At 46.1% G+C, this 22,924-nt stretch overlaps 1 protein-coding gene across 1 annotated transcript in view; it reads right to left on the bottom strand.

The window, feature by feature from the left end:
• The window catches only part of SLC45A4 (solute carrier family 45 member 4), an 83,669-nt gene extending 69,045 nt beyond the window's left edge, over positions 1–14,624 (bottom strand). Inside the window, exon 1 of the mRNA XM_069957034.1 lies at positions 14,401–14,624. The gene's annotated coding sequence lies outside the window, so the exon portion shown is untranslated. The remainder of the gene's footprint in view (positions 1–14,400) is intronic.
• Positions 14,625–22,924: the final 8,300 nt, after the last annotated feature.

Consider the following 22,924-nt stretch of genomic DNA (forward strand, 5'->3'; position numbering starts at 1 on the left):
TAATCTGTGACAAGTCCCGAGAATCGACAAGAGCAAATACGGAACGTCTGCCAGGTCTTGTGGTTTACAACTGTATTACAATACTGGACCGGGTCAGGTTTCCGCAGTTCTTCCAGATCTAGTCTGGTTCACTGCACAGGTCTGAGTTACTGAAAGATTTGTAAAGAAAAAGCGCCAAAAAGGGGAATGGCTTCCAATGATCCCGAAATACAAACCAACACTAGGATTCTTTCCTCCGATAGCCTGCACGTGCAGTCAGGATCATCTAAAGGAGAACTCCAGATTGCCTGCTATACAGTCGCTGTGACCTCACTATCCAACAGACTGACCTTCTACATACTGCGACCTCATGTCACCCATTGTGACCCTGTCTTGTATAGATTGTGTGAGGTCATTGCGCTTATTGTGACATCACCAACCAGACTGCCCTGCTACATAAACCATGTGACATCACTGCACCATTATAAATAGCCAGATATTCTCTATTCACTCCCAAAAAGCACACCTCAGTATTACAAGCTGGGGCCTGTATACCAGCTGGAGCCTTGTAAAACAAGACGCATGCGGCAGTACGTCTATTAGACACGTGACACCCGGTTATTATCTTTTCGAGGAGAACTCCAGGAATATAATTATCTCCAGTAAACAGAAGAGCAGACCGTGCTGTCAGCCCGTGACCCTGCACCGTGTCTGTACACAGCCATGCAGCACAGGGGCATCATGGGCAATGTAGATTTTACACCAGACTTTTCTAGTTAACGACTCAAATGGCAGCACAGAGTCCGGGCCCTGCAGCATAAGGAGGGCCACAGGAGGCCGGGCTCTCTGGGCCATAAAATGAATGCAGCTTTGAATGTGATGCAGTGTGAAGAATATGGCTGGGGTCTTCTGAAAACAGCACCACACCCATCCACAGGTTGTATGTGGTACTGCAGCTCCGGCCCATTCAAAACAGTGGGGTCAAGCTGCAATACCAGGTGCATCCTGTGAACAGGTATGGCGCTTTTTTTTTTTTCTTAAAGATAGCCCAGCTTTGCACAACTGCTTTAACCGTGAGAAGGGGCAGATGCAAATGGCAGACAGGGTTGCTGTAAAGCTGGGTGAGCAAAAGCCTCTAACCACTAATTTGTATGGTGTTTGGAAGCTTGGGTTCTCCCACACAGATAGTGATTAGGCCATTTACTTTGCACAAGCCATCATTGTGCTGAGGCGCGAAATACTATGCAGAGCAATCATATAGCCTGCAGAGCGTCACCCAGTGCAGCGAGAACATCTGCACTGCAGCATCATAAGTTGTGCACAAAGCACAACGGCTGAAGACGTGATCCTATTCACCCAGAGAAAAGACACATAAGACATATAGTAATACATCCCTACTTTCCCCTTTCTGTACAGTTAAGGAAGACAGTACAGCTGGACCACCACGTTTAAGGATGCCATAATAGACGCCATATTGGTTGTCAAATTTCCAATAACCACCTGATGGGTTGACGATCAGAGATCTAGGTAAAGGTCTGACACAACTGGCAGGTAACTGGCGAGTACACACTGCGCCGTACAATGCGCCCTCCTTCAACGTCCGTTCCGTCAGCCACATTCCTCCAGCATGACACAGGAGCGCTGCCAGGAATGTGCTGACCAAGCGTCCAGCAAGCCCCAACATGACCAAGTACACAACACCTTATCAGATTACATACAGTGCCCTATTGTGTCCCGATAACACCCCCCTCCCCGAGATCATAGACGCCCCAACCGGGAGGTCACCAAGGCTCAGCCCCAAACACTTTATTACAACGGTATACATAATAGAGAAGACTAAAAACAAAAAACACTGAAACCCACGACCAGCAACAGAGGAACATAATGAGAAGCGTTAACGTCCGCCGGCTGCTAATATTCGGATACCTGAAGCTACTCTTCTCCAGAGCCCCTGGGGAGGATCGCCTTCCCTTGGAGTGATGCCGCCATGTGTTCACCGCCTGAGCACCAGGAGGCCACCGAGGGAATCCTTCCTATTTCCATGAATGCCAGAACATCGGAAATAAGGTTTTCCTCCATGTCCTGCTCAGCAGCAAACCCGCTGATCTGCTGTGTGCGCCAATCATACTGCACGTCCAGATCAATAGAAGTCATAAAGTTAAACAGAGGAGGCATCATGGCGGTCTCCACGTTATGACTCTCACCTTGTTGCTGTGGGTAGTTACGGTCTTGTTGCATTGCCGGACAGTCTACCATAGCTCCAGATCCCGTCCCAATGAGAGAACCCCCAGCCCCCCTCCTCCCAATCGCACAGGATACAATGGCAGACAAAGGAAAGGGTCTTGGACAGGTGCAACCAGCAATCCTTAATACACCTCTGTGTCAGCGTTACAGAGAGTACATCGCAGCATTTGGCCAAGTTTTGATGCCAGGACATAGGCATTCGCTTTCAGATGCCATCTTGTTTTTCTGTCTGTGGTAACCTGACATCTGCGGATTCCTGTTTACACGCCGACTACTAATCCCATCATCTCTGGGCCGCTGCGTTACACCTCCTGACTCTACAGACTTTGGCAGCGCTCCTGTAATAGGTCATGCTGGGACTTGTAGCTGCCGAGGCTCAGCCCTGGAAAACATGAAGCCTGGTCGTCTCCTCCGCTCTTAACAGAGCAATGAAAGTCTATACCTGTATGTGATCTGACCCTGGAAAATGTAACAGTACCTGCAGGATGTTTATCACATTCCGTCAATCACTATTTCTGATGAACCAGGAGGCTCAGGATGAACAATTCTACAGGCCCCTAAAAGGAAAGATCGGCCATACAAGAAAAAGGAGGGAGACAAAGTTTAGAGGGCTTTTCCAACTTGACTTGTCCCCCATCCACAAGATAGCTCCTGGAGATCTAATGGAGCCATGGGTCGGCACATGACGTATGTGAGAGAGTCGGGGCATCAATCTAGAGATCGCGGGGAGGGGACATGGAGGTCGGAACCCCTAGTGATCTACTGGGACCCTATCAGGGACAAGCAAGTTTAAATTAAAAAACCTCTAACATTTCTCTACCAGCCACTACTAAACCACCTTGGTGGGCTATTCGACGCTTTTCGGGTTGTACCAGTGGTCTTAAGGGGGCCTACACCGCAATACAGTCTTTTCAAGCGCAGGTCTGTATTGACGCGTTTCACACTGCAGCTCACTAGAGATTGCATTTTACCCATTTACCACTTCCTCTTTGGTTCATCCTGCTGACTGGTTACGTCAGATAATAAAAACATAATTCTGCACAACATGGGGGGGGGGGGGGGGGGGGGAATAAAGCGTTCTGAGACCCATCCACCATATTGCTGAGAGATCTCTCTTATGTGCAAGGCCTGGCTGGGAAGAAGAGGAACTGTGCCCTGTGTAGTCATGTGCTGTCCAGCCGTGATGAGAAAAACTGATGACTTCACTTTTTTTTTGCTAAAAAGCAGCAATGCATCCAAGTATTAACCGCTACCGCACGGCAGCTCAAAGAACCAGACATGGCCAGGGCCGGTATAAACTGGAGTACGAGGATGGAACATAGGGATCCATGTAACATCACATGTTCTGTACAGCCGTCCAGGAATGTTCCCTATTGTCTAGTATGTTGTAACTTACGACGCACAGACTGTACGCCATTGTCTGAGGTTACAGGGTCACAAAGGTCTGACGCGATGAGCATCCGAGGACAGAACCAGATAAAAGAGCCTTTATATATTTATTGCATGTTTATGCAGCACAGAGAAGGTATTCACTCAAATTGGCCCCTGCCCCAGAAATTTACAGTCCAAAGACCTGGAGGCGTAGGCACAACGGAGAATTGGTGGGACTGCGATGCTCCAGTCCCGCCATAACATCCGAGGACTATCTGGGGTCACAAAGGAGGAAATGGGGCCCTTAGTAAATGCAGAGGGGGCCCCTTCCTAGTTTATGTTGTTGGCTAGCCCTCAATACCCTTGTAGATGATGTCTATAGTGGTGTTAGTGATGGGTCCATATTGTTTGTAATGTCAAAGTAAAGACCACTACCTCCAGGCTGACCATACACTGAAACAAACATGATTGGTCTGACAGTTATTTGCCCTGATTCCCTTGTACACATTTTGCTTTACCAAATGTGTATGTGATTTAACGGAGAAGTCTGAAAAAAAACAAAACAAAAAAAAAACACACACACACACAACCCCCTGCCCATGGTTAAAGGGACTCTTTACCCACAAACTGCTTTTACTTTAAGATAGCTGCTTTTAATCCAAGATCTGTCCTTGGGTCTGTTTAGCTGGTGATTCAGTTATTGTCCCTAAACAACAACTTTCACACTTGCAGCTCTGTGCCCAACTGGCGGGGCCTTGAATGACTATGCATTAGGCTGGCACACCCTCCTCATCATTAGGAATGCTCCAGGTAGATTGTCTCCTATTCATCACCGTCTCCCATTCATCACTGCAGAGGAATAGGAAATATCCTGCCAGTGTCATTCCTAATGATGAAGAGGGGAAGAGACGGAGGGGTGGTGCAAAGTTAGGGCACGGATACTCTATTAACTCTGTTAACTGTAATTCCACGTTCGTTCAAGTTCCGCATTTTTTCACTAATCGTTCAGTGTAATTGCACATTGTTCATTGTTTTTCTGGGATCAGAAGGAATAAACGATCATAGTAACGTTCGCAGTAACGATCATAGTAACTAACAAATAATCGTTCTGTGTAATATGGTGAACGATTTCAGGTTAACGATAAACAATCTCGTTTGTGATAGTTTATCGTTAAAAAAAAAATAAAAACGCTCAGTGTAATAGGACCCTAACTGCATCACCTGCCGAACGGACCCCAGGACAGATCTTGGATTAAAAGCAGCTATCTGAAGGTACAAACGGTTTGGGGGGGGGGGGCGGGGGTGGAGTCAGATTGTGGGTACAGAGTTGCACAATGGATCCAGTGACCATCAATATGACTCTTCCCACACAGTAGCTGATCAGTGTAAATTCGCGCCTTTACCAAGTACTGATCGGTGATCGCATCAGGCTCTAGTCTGAGGACCCATTAGATTTGCCCCAATTACTCCCCAAACTCCTAGGACATGTCTTCCTTCTATACTGACATTTTGTTGCCCTTCTTATCACCATTGAGGAAGCACGGGAACGCAGGTGACAGAACACTTCCTGCTGATAGTTTTTAAAAGGAGGAAGAAACTAAGAAAGTGCTTATAAGAAAAGAAAACAAGTGGGGTGTAGAAAAGGATTTAAAAGAGGCACTGTTGCAAAAAAAAAAAAAAAATTCTTAAGAAATCAAACAGGGGTTATGATGGCAAGCAGTTTTGCAATATATAGATAGATACACAGTGGTACCTTGGTTTAAAAGTAACTTGGTTTAAGAGAGTTTTGGTTTAAAGAGCTCACAGTTTTTCTAAATTGTGACTTGGTTTAAGAGCCCCTGTACTGGGTGTGAGGGGGGGCATGGTCTGCATAGCGGGGTCTACAGCCCTGTACTCTGACCCAGGAAGTCTCCCTCACCTCCCAAATCATAGCAGATCCACTTCAGGCTGGGGCTTGCATCAGGGGACAGGACTGTGGAGGTAATCTCTCCATAGCTGTAACCCCTCTCTCCCCGGACAGAGAGTGCTGCATGTATGTGCCCACATCTGCCCTGCTCAGTCCTTCCTGCTCCCTGCAGTCTCAGTCCTGATTGGTCCATGCTGAACACACCCCCTTCCCCATTGCTGTCATGTGTCCACACAGACCTCTGACAGCAGCCCTGCTTCTCTATTCTAGCCTGTTGTACTACGCTACTGCATTATGGGAATCTGCAGCTCCATCCTGTATCTATAAACTGCTGCAGTGTTATCAGGGTTATACAGTTACTATACATTATACACCACATGCTGCTATACTGTACAGTAACTTATATATCACATATCCAGCTGCTGTGTTATCAGGGTTATACAGTTACTATACATTATACACCACATGCTGATTGCTATACTGTACAGTAACTTATATATCACATATCCAGCTGCTGTGTTATCAGGGTTATACAGTTACTATACATTATACACCACATGCTGCTATACTGTACAGTAACTTATATATCACATATCCAGCTGCTGTGTTATCAGGGTTATACAGTTACTATACATTATACGCCACATGCTGATTGCTATACTGTACAGTAACTTATATATCACATATCCAGCTGTTTCTCATTGTTTGTTTCATATGTTATTCAGGATAGAACCCCATTATTTTTGGGGTGTGGAACCAATTATCTGCATTTCAGTGATTTCTAATGGGAAAATTCCCTTTGGTTTAAGAGTGGATTTGGATTACAATTTTGATTCCTGTCAAACTGTGGTCCATGCTTCCTCTGTGCCGATATTTGGTATTGATTGACATCCGTTTCCAAGCACATAGGGAGCAGGACAAGTCTTCACTGCATGTGTACAGCTGCTGCACATCCACATACAGCAGCAGAAAATCCTGGGGGTGCTTGCATTGTATGGTCAGTTCTCCTGTCACACAGTACCAAAACCTTTGTAACCACACTGTCTCCTGGTAAGCATGCATAATATAACTGATCTAAGTTAATATACAACCTGCATGATGAACAGGTGTGTTTCCGTATGTGATCCCACAAAAGATGGGAACTTCCTGTGTATGGTCTTTTTTGAAGAGAGAAAAGACTAAACATCAGCACGGAGGGAGCATGGAGGACAGTTTGGCCGTATGAACAACAACCCCTGTTTTAACAATTTGAGATGGAACTGCCCTTAAAGTGTGGAAGCATCATTTGTGGCAAGAAGGGGGATCTGTGCAGCTGGTTTAGCTAATACAAACTAAAAGTGATGCCAGAACAAACAATCCCAAATTAAAAAAAAAAAAAAAAAAAAAAAAAAAAAAGCCACAACGTCAACAATGCGGCTCGTCTAGTGACCTACTTCTGCACAGATTGTATTACGCCACAATTGGAGAAGTAGGTAAAGCTTGCAGTATTTTTGGAAGCTGAGATAGCGCTGCCTTGTATAGGACGTGTTACATACAGTACGGTGGGGGGGGGGGGGGGGGGGGTAGGTCTCTGCTGACGCCTCCTGTTCACACAAGGGCAGAGTGCCAGCCAGCGCAGGCATGATGAAATGTTAACAAACAAAATAAATAATTGGAGCTTATTGCATTTAATATGCAGCCTAGCATTCCGGGAAGTGTCGACATCTGACAAGAAGTGACTAAGCGATGGCGACGACTGGCAGAGAATGTACAGCTGGGGAAGGTGTGAGTGTTAAAGTGCACCGTCACACAACGGAGGCGGCCATATTGTTGTGGACTGGATTCAGACTGTTTTGTAGCTGGGCAAAGTCTTGTGCCAGGGCCAGAAAACTGCTGACACCTATAAACAGAAATGTCAACTCCCATCATCCCCTATAGCCTTAATCTCTATGGACCAATGTTCCAAAACTACAACCCCCATCAGCCGCTCACAGCCGGACCAATGTTCCAAAACTACAACCCCCATCAGCCGCTCACAGCCAAAAGGGACACAGATTGGGGATGGCACTATTACAGGTATAACAGCAAGATCATCGCTTGCAGTCTGAACAGGAACGAGAAGAGGCTGAAAACCTGTACAGTCTCTCAGCTGAGGATGTGTCACAATTGCATCCTTAGGACTCCTCACCAATACTTTGTAGCAATCAGATGATATTGTTTTCCGCTGAGCGTAATGTATGAATGCTGAGGTCTTCCTCAATGATCAGCCATGGTTCTCTCTGCAGACAGAAGCCTGTCATGACCTGGAATCTGATCCCCTTGGTGTGCACAGGGCCGTACATTCAGCAGCATGACGTGTGATGGAGGGTGAGGAGGTGTACAGATGGAGCCATCCTCTGCACGTAGTGTACACCGCCATCCAGCCCATCCCCCATCTCTACAGACATCTACAGGCTTGTCATGGTGTATGTGAGCGGAGGCATCCTGAGGACGCAGGTTGCCAGTAAACAAGCAATGGCCATGCCCTCCGCTTACTATAGTCATGTGTCACTACAACCAAAATCTAGTGAACTCCAAATAAGAAGCTGAGATATAGGGAGCTCTTGGGGCGAGGTGTGCTCACACTGACCCTATGGCTGCCTGCGACATGGAGGAGATAGTGGGGCCATCATGGATTTTTGGACATTGGTGACTATACACTTTAGATATCAGCAGGACCACATAATATGTATTGGGGGGGGGGGGGGGGGGCGGCAACTCTTCAGCCACCAGTAATAAAATGCAGATTGGATACGAGCATGCTTCAGTAGCGCTTATCGCTAAATTGGAACACTGGTTGGAAGTTGGTTAAATATGAAACTCTTTAAGCTCCTCCTTCCAGACACCTTGCACAGATGCACGCTCATCTCAACTGAGTGTGTACAGTTTCTTTAAAAAGTACAGAGTAATCAACTGCTGCCAGACACCTCTGTCTTTTACCAAACAAGACATCAGGAAACAGTCTGCCGGTTCCACCCAAATAAACAGCTTCTACGTATGATATTGCTCAGCTTCGGGAGCCCCTATGACATCAGTGACAAGAATTTGTACCGAATCTGTGGCATCTATGTATTACATGAACTGCCGTTAACCTGGTCTCCGCCATGTCCTATGTTACCCCTATAGCGCTCTCTGAAGGACACGACGCATAGATGATAACATTTTCCCCAAGGACTTGGCAGGGAAACCTGTTACGATTGCATCAGTCATATTAAAGTCCATAGAGTTCAACCTAATTTCCAGCAATGCTGATCATGAAGACGACAAAGCTTTATGTGGAGACTATGTACAGTAACAGTCGATGTAGGTTTTGTGTGCCTCCATATGGGGCCATATTGTCCCCTAGAAACAGAACAGACGATGGAACGTGTAACCATCTATGAGAAAGAAACCTCCAAGAACATGGGAGATAGAGTACGAGTCTAAACCAGGCTTTAGTTGCATCAGAATATTGATAAAAAAAAGTAACCTAGCTCCCCATTCCAAAAACAGTCAACGCACAATCTGACAAACCTAGATATCTGCCATCGGAGCCTAATGGGCCATCGTCCATGGTATCTATAGGATCTACTCCTGAATATAGGGCCCAGGCACGGCACAAACATCTTCCAGGATCCACGTAACTCCATCTAATACTTTGCATAGCGATACATCATGGAGGATGCACAGATGATGTGTTTACAGAGGTATGAGGCCCGACTGGTTCCCGTTGGATGCCTGGGATATACTCCGTGCCTCACCTATACATTCATAGAAGTGTTGTACTAACAGAAGCATGAAGTCACCAGGATACATGCAAGGCATGGAGTGCCTCGTGCCTCAGCAGCACTGTAGTCAGGCTCCGATGTACAGAATAATATCAAGCCTTCGAAATACAAAAAAAAAATTAAAAAAAAAAAATATATAGATGTAAGAAGCCTCAGCAAGACCCGCAGCCCTCCGCACTATAAGCAGCCGGCGCATTGCAGGGCCACCCGGGGCTTTATCATCGGCAAATAAAGATCCATTGTAATAAATCCTTCGCCGCCTTCAGCACGCAGGACGGGAACGGCGCACACAAGAGATTTCACCGTCAAGGTCATCACTTCTGCAGGAATCCACGCAGCAGCCATAGGATCTGTATCTGACACCACATACCGAGACTACGCTGCGCAAACCAGCACAGCGACAATAGAGCGAGGATTACGTGCATGCATCCCATGAAGGGTTAACGCGCGAATCGCAGCCGAAGCCGCGTACTTCATAACCTTGAATCAGCAATAACAGCATCAATGCAAGTGCAGTCGCTGCTGCAAAGAGGAGGTGCACCGGCACAGACTCACCACCGAGATGTAAACACACAGCCAGGAGCAGATGTAGCAGAGCCCAGCTGAAGGAAAAGTACCAATGGGATCAACTATGACAAACTCAACTCTATGGCATCTGGCACAAAGAGAATCAGTTCCCCATAATAAGACTATACATATACAAGTAAAAAAAAAAAAAACCAGGAGCAATAATGTGCAAACAGTATCACTAAAATTTACCACTAGCAATACAGCAAATGAGTACATGAGTGCACCGTACCCAGTCAGTATTGGGGTCTCCAGTCCGGTTCCATAGGGCAGTTGAACACACCAATCCAGGAGAGTTCTGTAAAAAGCTGCAGAGGACACGGAGCAGGACCGGCCGGCAGAGCACAAGAGGGGGCGTCTGCTAAGGAGGAGGGTCCACCAGGACGCCTATAGGGTCACTCCTCATCCTACAAGTGTCCAGGGTAATTTGACTGAGCGAGACCTGGGGTGACTTCTAAGCAAAACATCTGACCACGGTTTCTATTATTAGCCGATGGTCAGAGGCAAATGAACTCCAGGTATATACCTAGGATGTGAACCCCGCTCCAGACCTGGGCTTAGATTTGTTTAAAGGGAAATTACATGTTATGCCCATAGCTATAAGGGCACAGTGATGCTCCTTATAGTCGTAACACAGTCAAAGGAAGAGCAGGTAGATTGCTATAACAAGTAGTAAGGTGTAGGACCCTTCCATGGTCGGACATATACAACCTAACATGCAGTCAACGTGGACAGATCACAGTCAGGTCATTTGACCTGCCTAGATACCCGAGGTACCTAAACTCTTCCATTTCATAGCTGTGATGGGACCTTGTATTAAACCTTACCATAAGGGACCCATTTCCACCACTCCAGCAAGAATCTGCCAGCACCAGGCATCCTACACTGCCCAAACAATAGTCTATGATCAATGGAGATAGGTTTGAGAATTGCCCAAGACCTTTGCACAATGGACAAAAGCAATTATTTGGAACCAATTTTGCATTAGGGTATAAACCCACACACCGTATACACAGCGTATTTACTGCTGCGATACGCAGCGAATACGCAGCAAAAACGCAACAAATACGCAACAAAAACGCAGCAGATTAGATCTAAATAACTGAACTCAGCATTAAATCTTCACCATCAAACTGCTGCGTATTTGCTGCGTATTTGTTGCGTATTTGTTGCGTATTTGCTGCGTATACGGTGTGTGGGTTTGTACCCTTAAAGTCATCCAACATGGACAATTACAACTGAAACGTCATTCGTCACATGCAAGCAGACAATGAATAAACTGACCAATTTTAGATCAGTCTGAAATTACATTTGGAAGTTCATCCAACATTTGGATGAAAGATCCTTTATTATTCCCGCAACCATCGATCATCCATCACTTGGTGTCACATAACACGTATGTCCAGTATGACCAGCCAACATCCAATATGCATTCACGAAACAACTGATCAACCACCAGTATGATACGAATAACCACCAATAGATCAACCAAGACCGTCCAGATAATTTGGAAGTTTTTTTCTTAGAAGATGGCGTTATATGTATATTTATATGACATGAAGAAAAACCATTCCTAAGTCTAGCCAGGAAAACATCTCCAACCAGTATCTCCATACTCTTGAGGCTTCCTCCTTTACCAGTTTGGTGGTTTCTTTAAGGAAACACACAACTCTTCAGGGCCCTATTCCACGGGACGATTATCGTTCACATAATTGTTAACGATAAACCATCCAAACAACCGCTATTGCAAAAGACCTGAAATCGTTCACCCATTTACATTGAACAATAATAGTTACTTATGATCGTTTTTGCGGTCGTCTTGTCGTCGCTATTGCGTTTGTCACTAATGCGAACGAACGATGTCTTATTCAATGCAACGAGCAACGATAAAAATAGGTCCAGGTCTTATTAAACGATCAACGATTTCTCGTTCAGTCGTTCATTGCTATTCAACCGAACGATTATCGCTTAAATTCGAACAACTTAACGATAATCGTCCCGTGGAATAGGGCCCTTACTCCCACCCTCCAAAAACAGGAATCTGGTCCCATAAGGTACATCAGGTTGGACTGGGGCCAGGGCTTGGCACGGCATCTACCTTACGTTATATATCAGCACCATATAAATACCGGACAGCTCAATGATAAATCAACGTCCTTGAACTGGCTTCAATGATATACAGATTATATACAATCAAAACAGTCCAAAAACTGTCTCCGACTCCTGGGTATAATACAACAGTAATAACACAGAAACCTATCCTGTATGTGGGACAAGACAGTCTTGTCAGCCTCTGCCCTTACGCAATAGTTCTGGGACTGCAATGACCTACGGGGCTCCTTTTTTACAGCAGGAACTCCATGTATCATACAATAAATTCCACAGTCTTTGTGTTACTTCAGGACACGGCAGTGTTGCCGCAACCCTAGAGCACCATCTATAGAGGGCATGGAGTGCAAGCTCTGCTGCCAACCCTCATCATGAAATACAGCTGCTATGGACCCGAACTGGAAACCATACGCTGTGGCTCTACAGGTGCTGTACAACTACATGTTCCAGCATAGCAGGACAACCTGCTGGGACTTGTAGTTGCAGCACAGTTGGAGAGCCACAGGTTGCAGAGTATGCACCGGCATGGGAGTGCTGCAGTTACACAGACATTGTTTCACAACCTGCAGCAGATCTGCAACTCCCATCATGCTCAGACAGCCAATGGGAGGAGTAGTGAACAGCTGGACAGCCACAGGTTGGAGGTACTGCTCAATGCTACAGATCCGAGGCAGCAGGTGACACTGTGTACAAGGTCATGAACAGGGTAGAGTGCAAGCTCAACTGCAGTACATGTGTAAACTCTGCAAAAGCTCTACAAGCAGATCATAAGAAAGGAGCATTAAAACTAGAGAGTCAGCTCTGCAGACAAGCACAACGGAAAGCAGTACAGACACTCAGGAGACGCATTAGAGTGCAAGCTCTGCAAACAAGTATAAGCCAGGGACTAGGTTAGAAACACTGCAAATACACATCAGAGGAAGAGATTTTATTGCAAGCTCTGCAGACAAGTATAAGGCATAGACTATGCTCAAATCAATCCATACAGAGCTGAGAAGAGGGGTCGGAGTGTAAGCTCTGCAGACAAGTATAGGATGAGATCAATGCAGGGAAGGGGTCGGAGTGTAAGCTCTGCAGACAAGTATAGGATGAGATCAATGCAGGGAAGGGGTCGGAGTGTAAGCTCTGCAGACAAGTATAGGATGAGATCAATGCAGGGAAGGGGTCGGAGTGTAAGCTCTGCAGACAAGTATAGGATGAGATCAATGCAGGGAAGGGGTCGAAGTGTAAGCTCTGCAGACAAGAGTAGGATGAGATCAATGCAGGGAAGGGGTCGGAGTGTAAGCTCTGCAGACAAGTATAGGATGAGATCAATGCAGGGAAGGGGTCGGAGTGTAAGCTCTGCAGACAAGAGTAGGATGAGATCAATGCAGGGAAGGGGTCGGAGTGTAAGCTCTGCAGACAAGAGTAGGATGAGATCAATGCAGGGAAGGGGTCGGAGTGTAAGCTCTGCAGACAAGAGTAGGATGAGATCAATGCAGGGAAGGGGTCAGAGTGTAAGCTCTGCAGACAAGTATAGGATGAGATCAATGCAGGGAAGGGGTCGGAGTGTAAGCTCTGCAGACAAGAGTAGGATGAGATCAATGCAGGGAAGGGGTCGGAGTGTAAGCTCTGCAGACAGACAGCACCAGAGACAGGTGTAATGACAGGAGCGCAGGCTTCGCCCTCTCCATCATCTATAGACTGCTAGCTCTGCAGACAAGTATAGGATGAGATCACCTCCATCATCTATAGATTGCTAGCTCTGCAGACAAGTATAGGATGAGATCACCTCCATCACCTATAGATTGCTAGCTCTGCAGACAAGTATAGGATGAGATCACCTCCATCACCTATAGATTGCTAGCTCTGCAGACAAGTATAGGATGAGATCATCTCCATCACCTATAGATTGCTAGCTCTGCAGACAAGTATAGGATGAGATCATCTCCATCACCTATAGATTGCTAGCTCTGCAGACAAGTATAGGATGAGATCATCTCCATCACCTATAGATTGCTAGCTCTGCAGACAAGTATAGGATGAGATCACCTCCATCACCTATAGATTGCTAGCTCTGCAGACAAGTATAGGATGAGATCATCTCCATCACCTATAGATTGCTAGCTCTGCAGACAAGTATAGGATGAGATCACCTCCATCACCTATAGATTGCTAGCTCTGCAGACAAGTATAGGATGAGATCATCTCCATCACCTATAGATTGCTAGCTCTGCAGACAAGTATAGGATGAGATCACCTCCATCACCTATAGATTGCTAGCTCTGCAGACAAGTGCCCTGGATGCGGCCAGTTGTGGATTGGAGCTCTGTACAGGAGAGGTCACACTGTGCGGAATAAGAGTGTCAGCTCTGCGGCCAGGCGCAGGAGGGGGGGGGGGCACTTGTCTCGGGAGGTCAGCAGGGGTCACGGAAGGTGCTGGAATAAAGCGGCTCCTACCTGGGGTCTCTGCTGCCAGGAAATGGTTGGATTAAAGGGGGTGTCCTCCGCCGGGTCTGGGGAGGGCAGCTGACACACACCGGGATCCCCAGTAATCAGGCCGCTCAGGCGCGGTGTCCCCGGTATATAAAGCGAGGCTCGGCCAGCTGACAAGTGTATATCCCGTGAAGGAGGAGCTGAGCACCGGCCTCCTCTCCCGACACCTCGGCCTTCCGTTGACGCAGTTCATTAATATGCAGCAGCGTACGGGAGTGGGCGGGGCGGCGGTGAAGGCTGAGCTCTCATAGGTCACCCGGTTAGTTCTGTGGGCGGGGCTGAAGCTGGTGTACAGTATTGATAATAAGCAGCTGTCTATAGAGGAGAAGGCGGGGCGGGAGCAGAACTGAACGCTGGTTGGTTACCGGTGAGCTGGCGGGGCGGGCTTACAGCCGGTGCACGGGATGACGTAGTAATGGTTGTTGCCAGGACCTGGGCAGAGGGGATCCCGGCAATGATGGCGCTGAGGGGGGAGGACGGAGGGGCGGTCGGTCGTGTGAGAGAAAATCTTCCCTGTCATGACAGAGTATCGTGATTATAAATTATTAGCGCCAAAAATTGACGTCTGTATAAATGTGAGGAGAGTGGATAATGGTTATGAGGTAAAATTCCTCTAATCGATCATTTTCTGTGAGGAAAACCGAACACAGTGACAGGTGGATGATCATAGTGACTGGAGATTGTATGACTGTACCATGGTGACATCGGCACCAACAGGTGTTTAGTTGTCGTGGTGATACAGGACGAGGGCGGCCATTTTTTGTGCGGTTTACAAAAACTTTGTTTCTTAAGGCCCCATTAAACAAACGTGTATTGCTGCGTTCACACGGAGCGATAATTCGTACGATTAACGATATTGAAAGAGCAATGTTTCTTTTAGAACAATCAGCGTTTAGACGGAACGATATATCGTATGGAAAAATCGATTTGCGATCGCTTAAGCCAGTAATTTTCAACCAGTGTGCCGTGGCACATGGTCGGGTGTGCCGCGGAGAAAGTTCCCCAAACTATCGTGCCCCTGTGAAACAGGAGAAAACAATGGAGGAGAGAAACCTGGGGATGGGGGAGATACAGGGGAGAGAAACATGGGGATGGGGGAGAGAAGCAGGGGGGAGAGAAGTTTGGTGGAGAGAAACAGGGGGGAGAGAAGTATGGTGGAGAGAAGCACAGGACAGAAGCAGGGGGAGAGAAGCACAGGAGAGAAGCAGGGGGGAGAAGTATGGTGGAGAGAAGCAGGGGGGAGAAGTATGGTGGAGAGAAGCAGGGGGGAGAAGAATGGTGGAAAGAAGCACAGGAGAGAAGCAGGGGGGAGAAGTATGGTGGAGAGAAGCACAGGAGAGAAGTATGGTGGAGAGAAGCAGGGGGGAGAGAAGTATGGTGGAGAGAAGCAGGGGGGAGAAGTATGGTGGAGAGAAGCACAGGAGAGAAGAAGGGGGGAGAAGTATGGTGGAGAGAAGCAGGGGGGAGAAGTATGGTGGAGAGAAGAACAGGAGAGAAGTAGGGGGAGAAAAGCACAGGAGAGAAGCACAGGGGTGAGAAGAAAACAGGCCCAGGTTTCACACTGAGTAAGTATAAATACATTTAGAATCTATATTATTAACTATATCAGGGCTCCAGATGGCGACCAAAATGGTCGCCAATGCGACTGATATTTTGCAAATGGCGCCCAGATTTATTAATCTGGGCGCCATTTGCGACTGGCCCCGGCGTGCTGTCTCTTTTAAGTCCGGGTCCCCGGCTGATGCGCGGCTGCCGGGGGTGTCCCGTCCTATCCCCGGCAGCGCGGCGCATCAGTGAGCTCCCTGGGGCCCTGACTTCCGGCACAGGAAGCGCGCGTCAGAGACGCTTCCTGTGTCAGAAGTCACAGCCCCGGCGTACAGGGAGCTCACTGACGCGCCGCGCTGCCGGAGATAGGACGGGACACCCCCGGCAGCCGCGCATCAGCCGGGGACAGCGCCTGAAGAAGAAGAGGATCGCCGGGGGAGCGGGTTGTCAGGTGAGTTTGTGTGTTTGTTTTTTTTAAATACTGCTTAGCATAGAGGAAAGGGGGGGGGGCATCTATAATGGGGGAAGAGAAGGGGGGGCATCTATAATGGGGGCAAGATAACAGGGGGGCATCTATAATGGGGGGAGAGGGGGGCATCTATAATGGGGGGAGAGGGGGGCATCTATAAGGGGGGAAAGAAAACGGGGGCATCTATAATGGGGGAGAGGGGGGCATCTATAATGGGGGAGAGGGGGGCATCTATAAGGGGGGAAAGAGAAGGGGGGGCATCTATAAGGGGGGAAAGAACAGGGGGCATCTATAAGGGGGAAAGAGAACAGGGGGGCATCTATAATGGGGGGAGAGGGGGGAAGAGAAGAGGGGGCATCGATAATGGGGGGAGAGGGGGGCATCTATAAGGGGGGGAGAAGAGGGGCCATCTTCAAGGGGGGGAGAGGGGAGCATCTATAAGGGGAGGGGGTATCTATAAGGAGGGGAGAAGAGGGGGCATCTATAATGGGGAGGAGGAGGGGGCATTTATAATGGGGAGGAGGAGGGGGCATCTATAATGGGGGTAGAGGGGGTCATCTATAAGGGGAGGGGGTATCTATAAGGGGGGGAGAAGAGGGGGCATCTATAATGGGGGGGAGAGGGGGCATCTATAATGGGGGGGAGGAGGGGGCATCTATAATGGGGGTAGAGGGGGTCATCTATAAGTGTAGGGCAAACTGGCTGCAGACACTGGGAGATAGATATATGCACAATTATTATTATCAGGGCCCCTCAGGTGTCTGTATTGTAGGGGGTCACTTGCATTAGTCACTAGGTGAGAGATATATCTATCTATATACACATCTTGTGGGGGGTCACTATGGCTGCAGTCATAAGTCTAGCTCAGTATGTATAGACTGTTGCAAGCTTTTAAAGGGAACCTGTCACCCCCGGTGACGGGGTGACAGGCTCCCAACCCCCCGTTAGAGCCCCCTATACTCACCTCATCGCGCCGGGTCCCGCTTCTGGAGATGGTCGGGTCACGGAGATCTCAGCCGCTGCAGCCCGGCGCGCACACTGAGAGATGAGTCCAATGCTCATAGAGAATGACGGAGCGCTAGACTCTCCCATCATTCTCTATGAGCGTTGGACTCATCTCTCAGCGCACGCCGGGCTGCAGCGGCTGAGATCTCCGTGACCCGACCATCTTCAGAAGCGGGACCCGGCGCGATGAGGTGAGTATAGGGGGTTCTAACGGGGGGTTGGGAGCCTGTCACCCCGGCACGGGGGTCGACAGGTTCCCTTTAAGTTCAAGTTCAGAAGAGTAAGCCTCATTAAAAGGCTAGCCAAGTGAAGCTGAAGTACTGAGTCAGACTGTATATGGTTGTCAGACTGTATATGGTTGTCAGACTGTATATGGTTGTCAAGTTGCAAGTTTCCATGTTGAACATTTTCAAACTAAGAAAAGAAAGGATCTAAAGGAGGAGGAGGCTGCCGTGGCCTCTGCACACAGTACGTCCCATTTAACATAACATTAATTTTACATGGTTTAAAATGTTGGCGACCAAATATTCTATTTGGCGCCTAAATTTTTCAGGTTAGGAGCCAATGGCTCCCAGGTAAATTTTTTAGTCTGGAGCCCTGTATATGTATAATATGTACTGTTTTAGTGTCATTTTGTGCCATTTTGGTTGGTGGTGTGCCCCGGGAATTTTTTAAGTATAAAAAGTGTGCCGCAGCTCAAAAAAGGTTGAAAATCACTGGCTTAAGCCTATCTCGCACATAGGTAAAATCGGTGAATGACTGTTTACACGGAACGATCTGCGAATTTTTTGCGAACAACGATTTTAGAACATGTAAGATCAAAATGAATGATTTCTCGCTCGTCGCTTGATAGTTCGCTGCGTTTACACGTACAATTATCGTTCGAATTAGATTGTTATTGTGCAAATTCACACGATAATCGTTCAGTGTAAACGCAGCATAATAGAAAACAATGATCAGCCGACATCGTTCATAATCAATGTCTGTCGTCTTTCAACGACTTAGCAAAGATCTGCTGCCGTCGCTCCATGGAGTAGGGCTGCCCAGACGATTCCCGCGGACCCCCCTGCACTTACCTGCTCGTGTAATAGCGCCAGCAGCGAGCGGGGAACAAGGAGCAGGTGAGCACTGACAGCGCTCATTTGCTCCTCTTCATCGCCCCATGTAAGGGTGCGTTCACACGTACAGGATCTGCAGCAGATTTGATGTTGCAGATTTGTAGTCACAGATTCAAAGCAAGTCAAATCTGGGCCATCAAATCTGCTGCAGATCCTGTACGTGTGAACCCACCCTAATAGGGGCTTTAGTCATCCACCGTATTAAAGTTTGTGGTTTGTGAGCTATAGCGGCGATCATAGACATAACCATCCAAGATGTCATTGTATCTGCCATTATGCATAATCACCACTTAGTGAAAAACTAATCAGAGTTTTTGCCTATGAGTGTCCTAAATCTCGAATTATCTTGAGTAAAACTAAACCGATATACGAACTGGAAACCTGAATTGATATAGAAAATCCGCTGATATCTATCAATAAGCTATTATAGCAAGAAAAGCTATTATAGCAAAGAGTATCACTTAAGGCCCTGTTACATGGGCCGATCAGGAGGAGCAAGCGAGCGCTGACCTGTCAGATCAGCACTCGCTGGCTTCTTGTTCCCCGCTCGCGCGCCATGGGAGATAGCGGCGGTTTATAACAAGGAGCAACGGCCAGCAGACCATCGTTATCGTTAAAAAATGTTTCCACAGCTTGAAAGACAACGATGTTGGCGGATCATTGCCTTTTAACAGTAGCTATTATACCAAGTAATTATTGGCCGAAAATCGCTTGGTGTAATAGGGCTTTGAAGCCCCGCCCACTTAGTACAATCTGCAGTTGATAAAAGATGACTTTTTACTTGAATAAGCACCATGACGTATGATATAAAATAAGGTATAAAAACTGTAAAATTTACCCATTACACCTGTGTAGAGTCAGAATGCAATAAGGGGGTGACAGTGTCACTTTAACTTTTGCTGTTCAAAAAAATTTAAAAAACACAGACTGTCCAGGGAATACAGGACCAAAGTCACGAGCTGATGGAATCCATTTTGAGAGTCACCAATAAATACAAGAATATTCATTTGCCCGCAATTCTAAATCTGCAAAAGTGAATCTCAAATTTTGTAAAACAAATTTATCCAATATATCTTCAGAAATGCTGACTTGCGAACTGAAAACCCAAATCAAGAATATTTGTTCATCTCTACCAATTCATAACGATAACAAGGAATCCAAAGCATTGATCAGTTCCAAAGGCATCAGATACAACCATAGTAATTATTAGATTTTCTGACATATTACCTCTCAGACCTTCAACAATTTAACAACAAAGGTAGGTACCATGTTTCTGCCTGGTTAGAACCAGGGACTTTTTTGCAGGTGAAGTGAATGTGATAACCACTACACTACGGAAACATAACTTGGCCTGGGTGTAATAATTGTTTTTTCCACTAGGACTGATGACCTGCATGATGTATGGCTTCAAATTTTATAACTAATTAGGAGCATTAGGCATATTTGTTATGTTATGATCCTCTGAATATTTAAGAAAGTATACTCATACTAGAATTTCTCTTGGGTATAAAGTTTTTTTTTATATTACTGATATTAAGTCTCTGAAATAAAAAGCGTTGATTGGGCCCAAACAACACCATCAGTGAATATCTCTGAACTCCAGGTATGTAAACATTTCAGATTGTAAAAATGTTTTTAAAAAATTAAATGTATCGGTTGTTATTGTGTAATAGAGATTACAGCAATCCCTCAAATTACAATATTATTTAAAGTGACACTGTCACCCCCTTTTGTGCATTCTGACATCTCTACACAGGTGTAAAGGGTAAATTTAGCGTTTTTCATAACTTATTTCATATCATACGTCATGGTGCTTGTTCAAGTAAAAAGTGTCCTTTTATCAACTGCAGATTGTATTAAGTGGGCGTGGCCTCGCGGCATTAGCGCCACTTAGCCCTGGCGAGGGGCGGGGACAACTGTGACGTTATGGGTGGGGCTAATGCTGTGAGGCCCCGCCCACTTAACACAATCTGCAGTTGATAAAAGATGACTTTTTACTTGAACAAGCACCATGACGTATGATATAAAATAAGGTATGAAAAACGCTAAATTTACCCTTTACACCTGTGTAGAGATGTCAGAATGCAAAAAGGAGGTGACAGTGTCACTTTAATTGTTGATTGGCACCCTTCCTGATCGCTGTTTGGCACCTGCACCACAGGGAAGTACAGTGGTACCTTGGTTTAAGAGTAACTTGGTTTAAGAGCATTGCCTTGGTTTAAGAGCTCCCTGTACTGGGTGGGAGCGCGAGTGGAAGAGGGGCATGGTCTGTATAGTGGGGTCTACAGCACTGTACTATGACCCAGGAAGTCTCTCTCTCACCTTCCAAATCATAGCAGATCCACTTCAGACTGGGGCTTGCATAAGGGGACAGGACTGTGGAGGTAATCTCTCCATAGCTGTAACTCCTCTGCATGTATGTGCCCACATCTGCCCTGCTCAGTCCTTCCTGCTCCCTGCAGTCTCTGTCAGTCCTTGTGTTTCCCATCCTCTCCATTGCTGTACAGTAACTTATAATATCACATATTCTGCTGTTTCTGAATGTTTGTTTCATTTGTTTTACATGTTATTGAGAATAATAAATCATTATTTTTGGGGCGGGGAACCAACTGTCTGCATTTCTATGATTTCTTATGGGAAAATTTGCTTTGGTTTAAGAGTGGATTTGGATTACAAGCGCCGTCCCGGAACGAATTATGCTCGTAATCCAAGGCACCACTGTAGTTGACTCTGTACTATAGTACTTGTAGTGATGGCACTGGGTTACTGCAGCTTCGGCTCCTAATAACTTCAGTAGAAACTAAGAGCCCTATTACATGGGACATCGTGCGAAAAATCGTTATATCGTTCATATTTAAATGATAATCGTTCTGTGTAATTGCAGGCAACGATCGAAAAATCATTGGTATGTTGTTAATAGTTGATTTAGATCTGAACCTAAAGTTATCGGTAATCGTTCGCTGTAATTCCAAATTCATTCACTCAAGTTCTGCATTTTTTCACTAATCGTTCAGTGTAATTGCACATTGTTCATTGTTTTGCTGGGATTAGAAGGAATAAACGATCATAGTAATGAGCGTAACTAACGACCATCGTTCTGTGTAATATGGTGAGCGACTTTAGGTTAACGATTAACAATTTCATTTGCGATTGTTAGTTTTTAACTGTTAAAAATCGCTCCTTGTAATAGGACCCTAAAGCTGCAGCCTATTCCACCGGACGATTATCGTTCGCATAATCATTAACAATCTCAAACGATCGCTATTGCGAAAGACCTGAAAACGTTCACTCATTTCCATGGAACAATAATTGTTACTTATGATCGTATTTGCGATCGTTTTTTTCGCTATTGCGTTTGTATCTACTGCGAACGACCGAACGACATCTTATTCAATGCGAACGATTTGCGAACGTTTTGCAAACGAGCAACGATAAAAATAGGTCCAGGTCTTATAAAGCGATCAACGATTTCTCGTTCGGTCGTTAATCGTTAACTGCATTTTAACCGAACGATCATCGTTTAGATTCGAACAATTTAACGATAATCTGAACGATAATCGTCTGGTGGAATAGGGCCCTAACAGTGCTGCCACTACACATGGAGTATGGAGCCAACTGCCTCTGATCCTCTTCTCCCTGTACTGGGTGCGTCAAAAAGCTGAACAGTGGGGGTAGTAGGTGTTGACATCCTCAAATCAATTTTTTTTTCTAGACAAACCCCTTCAGGTCCAGGCTAATTTTTGCTTTTGTGCTTTTAAATTTTCCTTCTCATGTTTAAAAAGCCATAGTTCTTTAATTTTTTCATGTAGAGACCCATATGAGGTCTTTTTTTATGACACCAACTGCACTTTGTAATGAAACTCATTTTTCTATAAAATATGATGCACAACTTTCTTGCATTCTCAGTATCGGTAGGGTTCTCAGCAACCAGTCACCCATTATCTGCTAGTTATCTTCTGTAGATATGCAATAACTTAGTAATAGGTAATAGTTCCTAATAAAATGCTCCAAACATATCATATATCGTAAATTAAACCCATATAAGACAACCCAATTCACACTGTAAGCAAGCACCATTCTGCCAGATCGGTTTATTAGATAATAATTGATAATTGTGTGGTCGGGGCTAGAAATGTTTGCACAGCCTTTCTCTTTAATCAGCTGTCAGCCACGCTTCTCCAATTACACACGTGGATGACAGAGAAGTACAGTGGTGCCTTTGATTATGAGCATAATTCATTCTGGGACCAAATCCACTCTTAAACCAAAGCAAATTTTCCCATAAGAAAGCATTGAAATGTAAACAATTGGTTCCACACCCCAAAAATTCTATATAACATGTAAAACAAAT

The sequence above is a fragment of the Dendropsophus ebraccatus genome, chromosome 2 (assembly GCF_027789765.1).
Source record: "Dendropsophus ebraccatus isolate aDenEbr1 chromosome 2, aDenEbr1.pat, whole genome shotgun sequence".
Taxonomy (NCBI): Eukaryota; Metazoa; Chordata; class Amphibia; order Anura; family Hylidae; genus Dendropsophus; species Dendropsophus ebraccatus.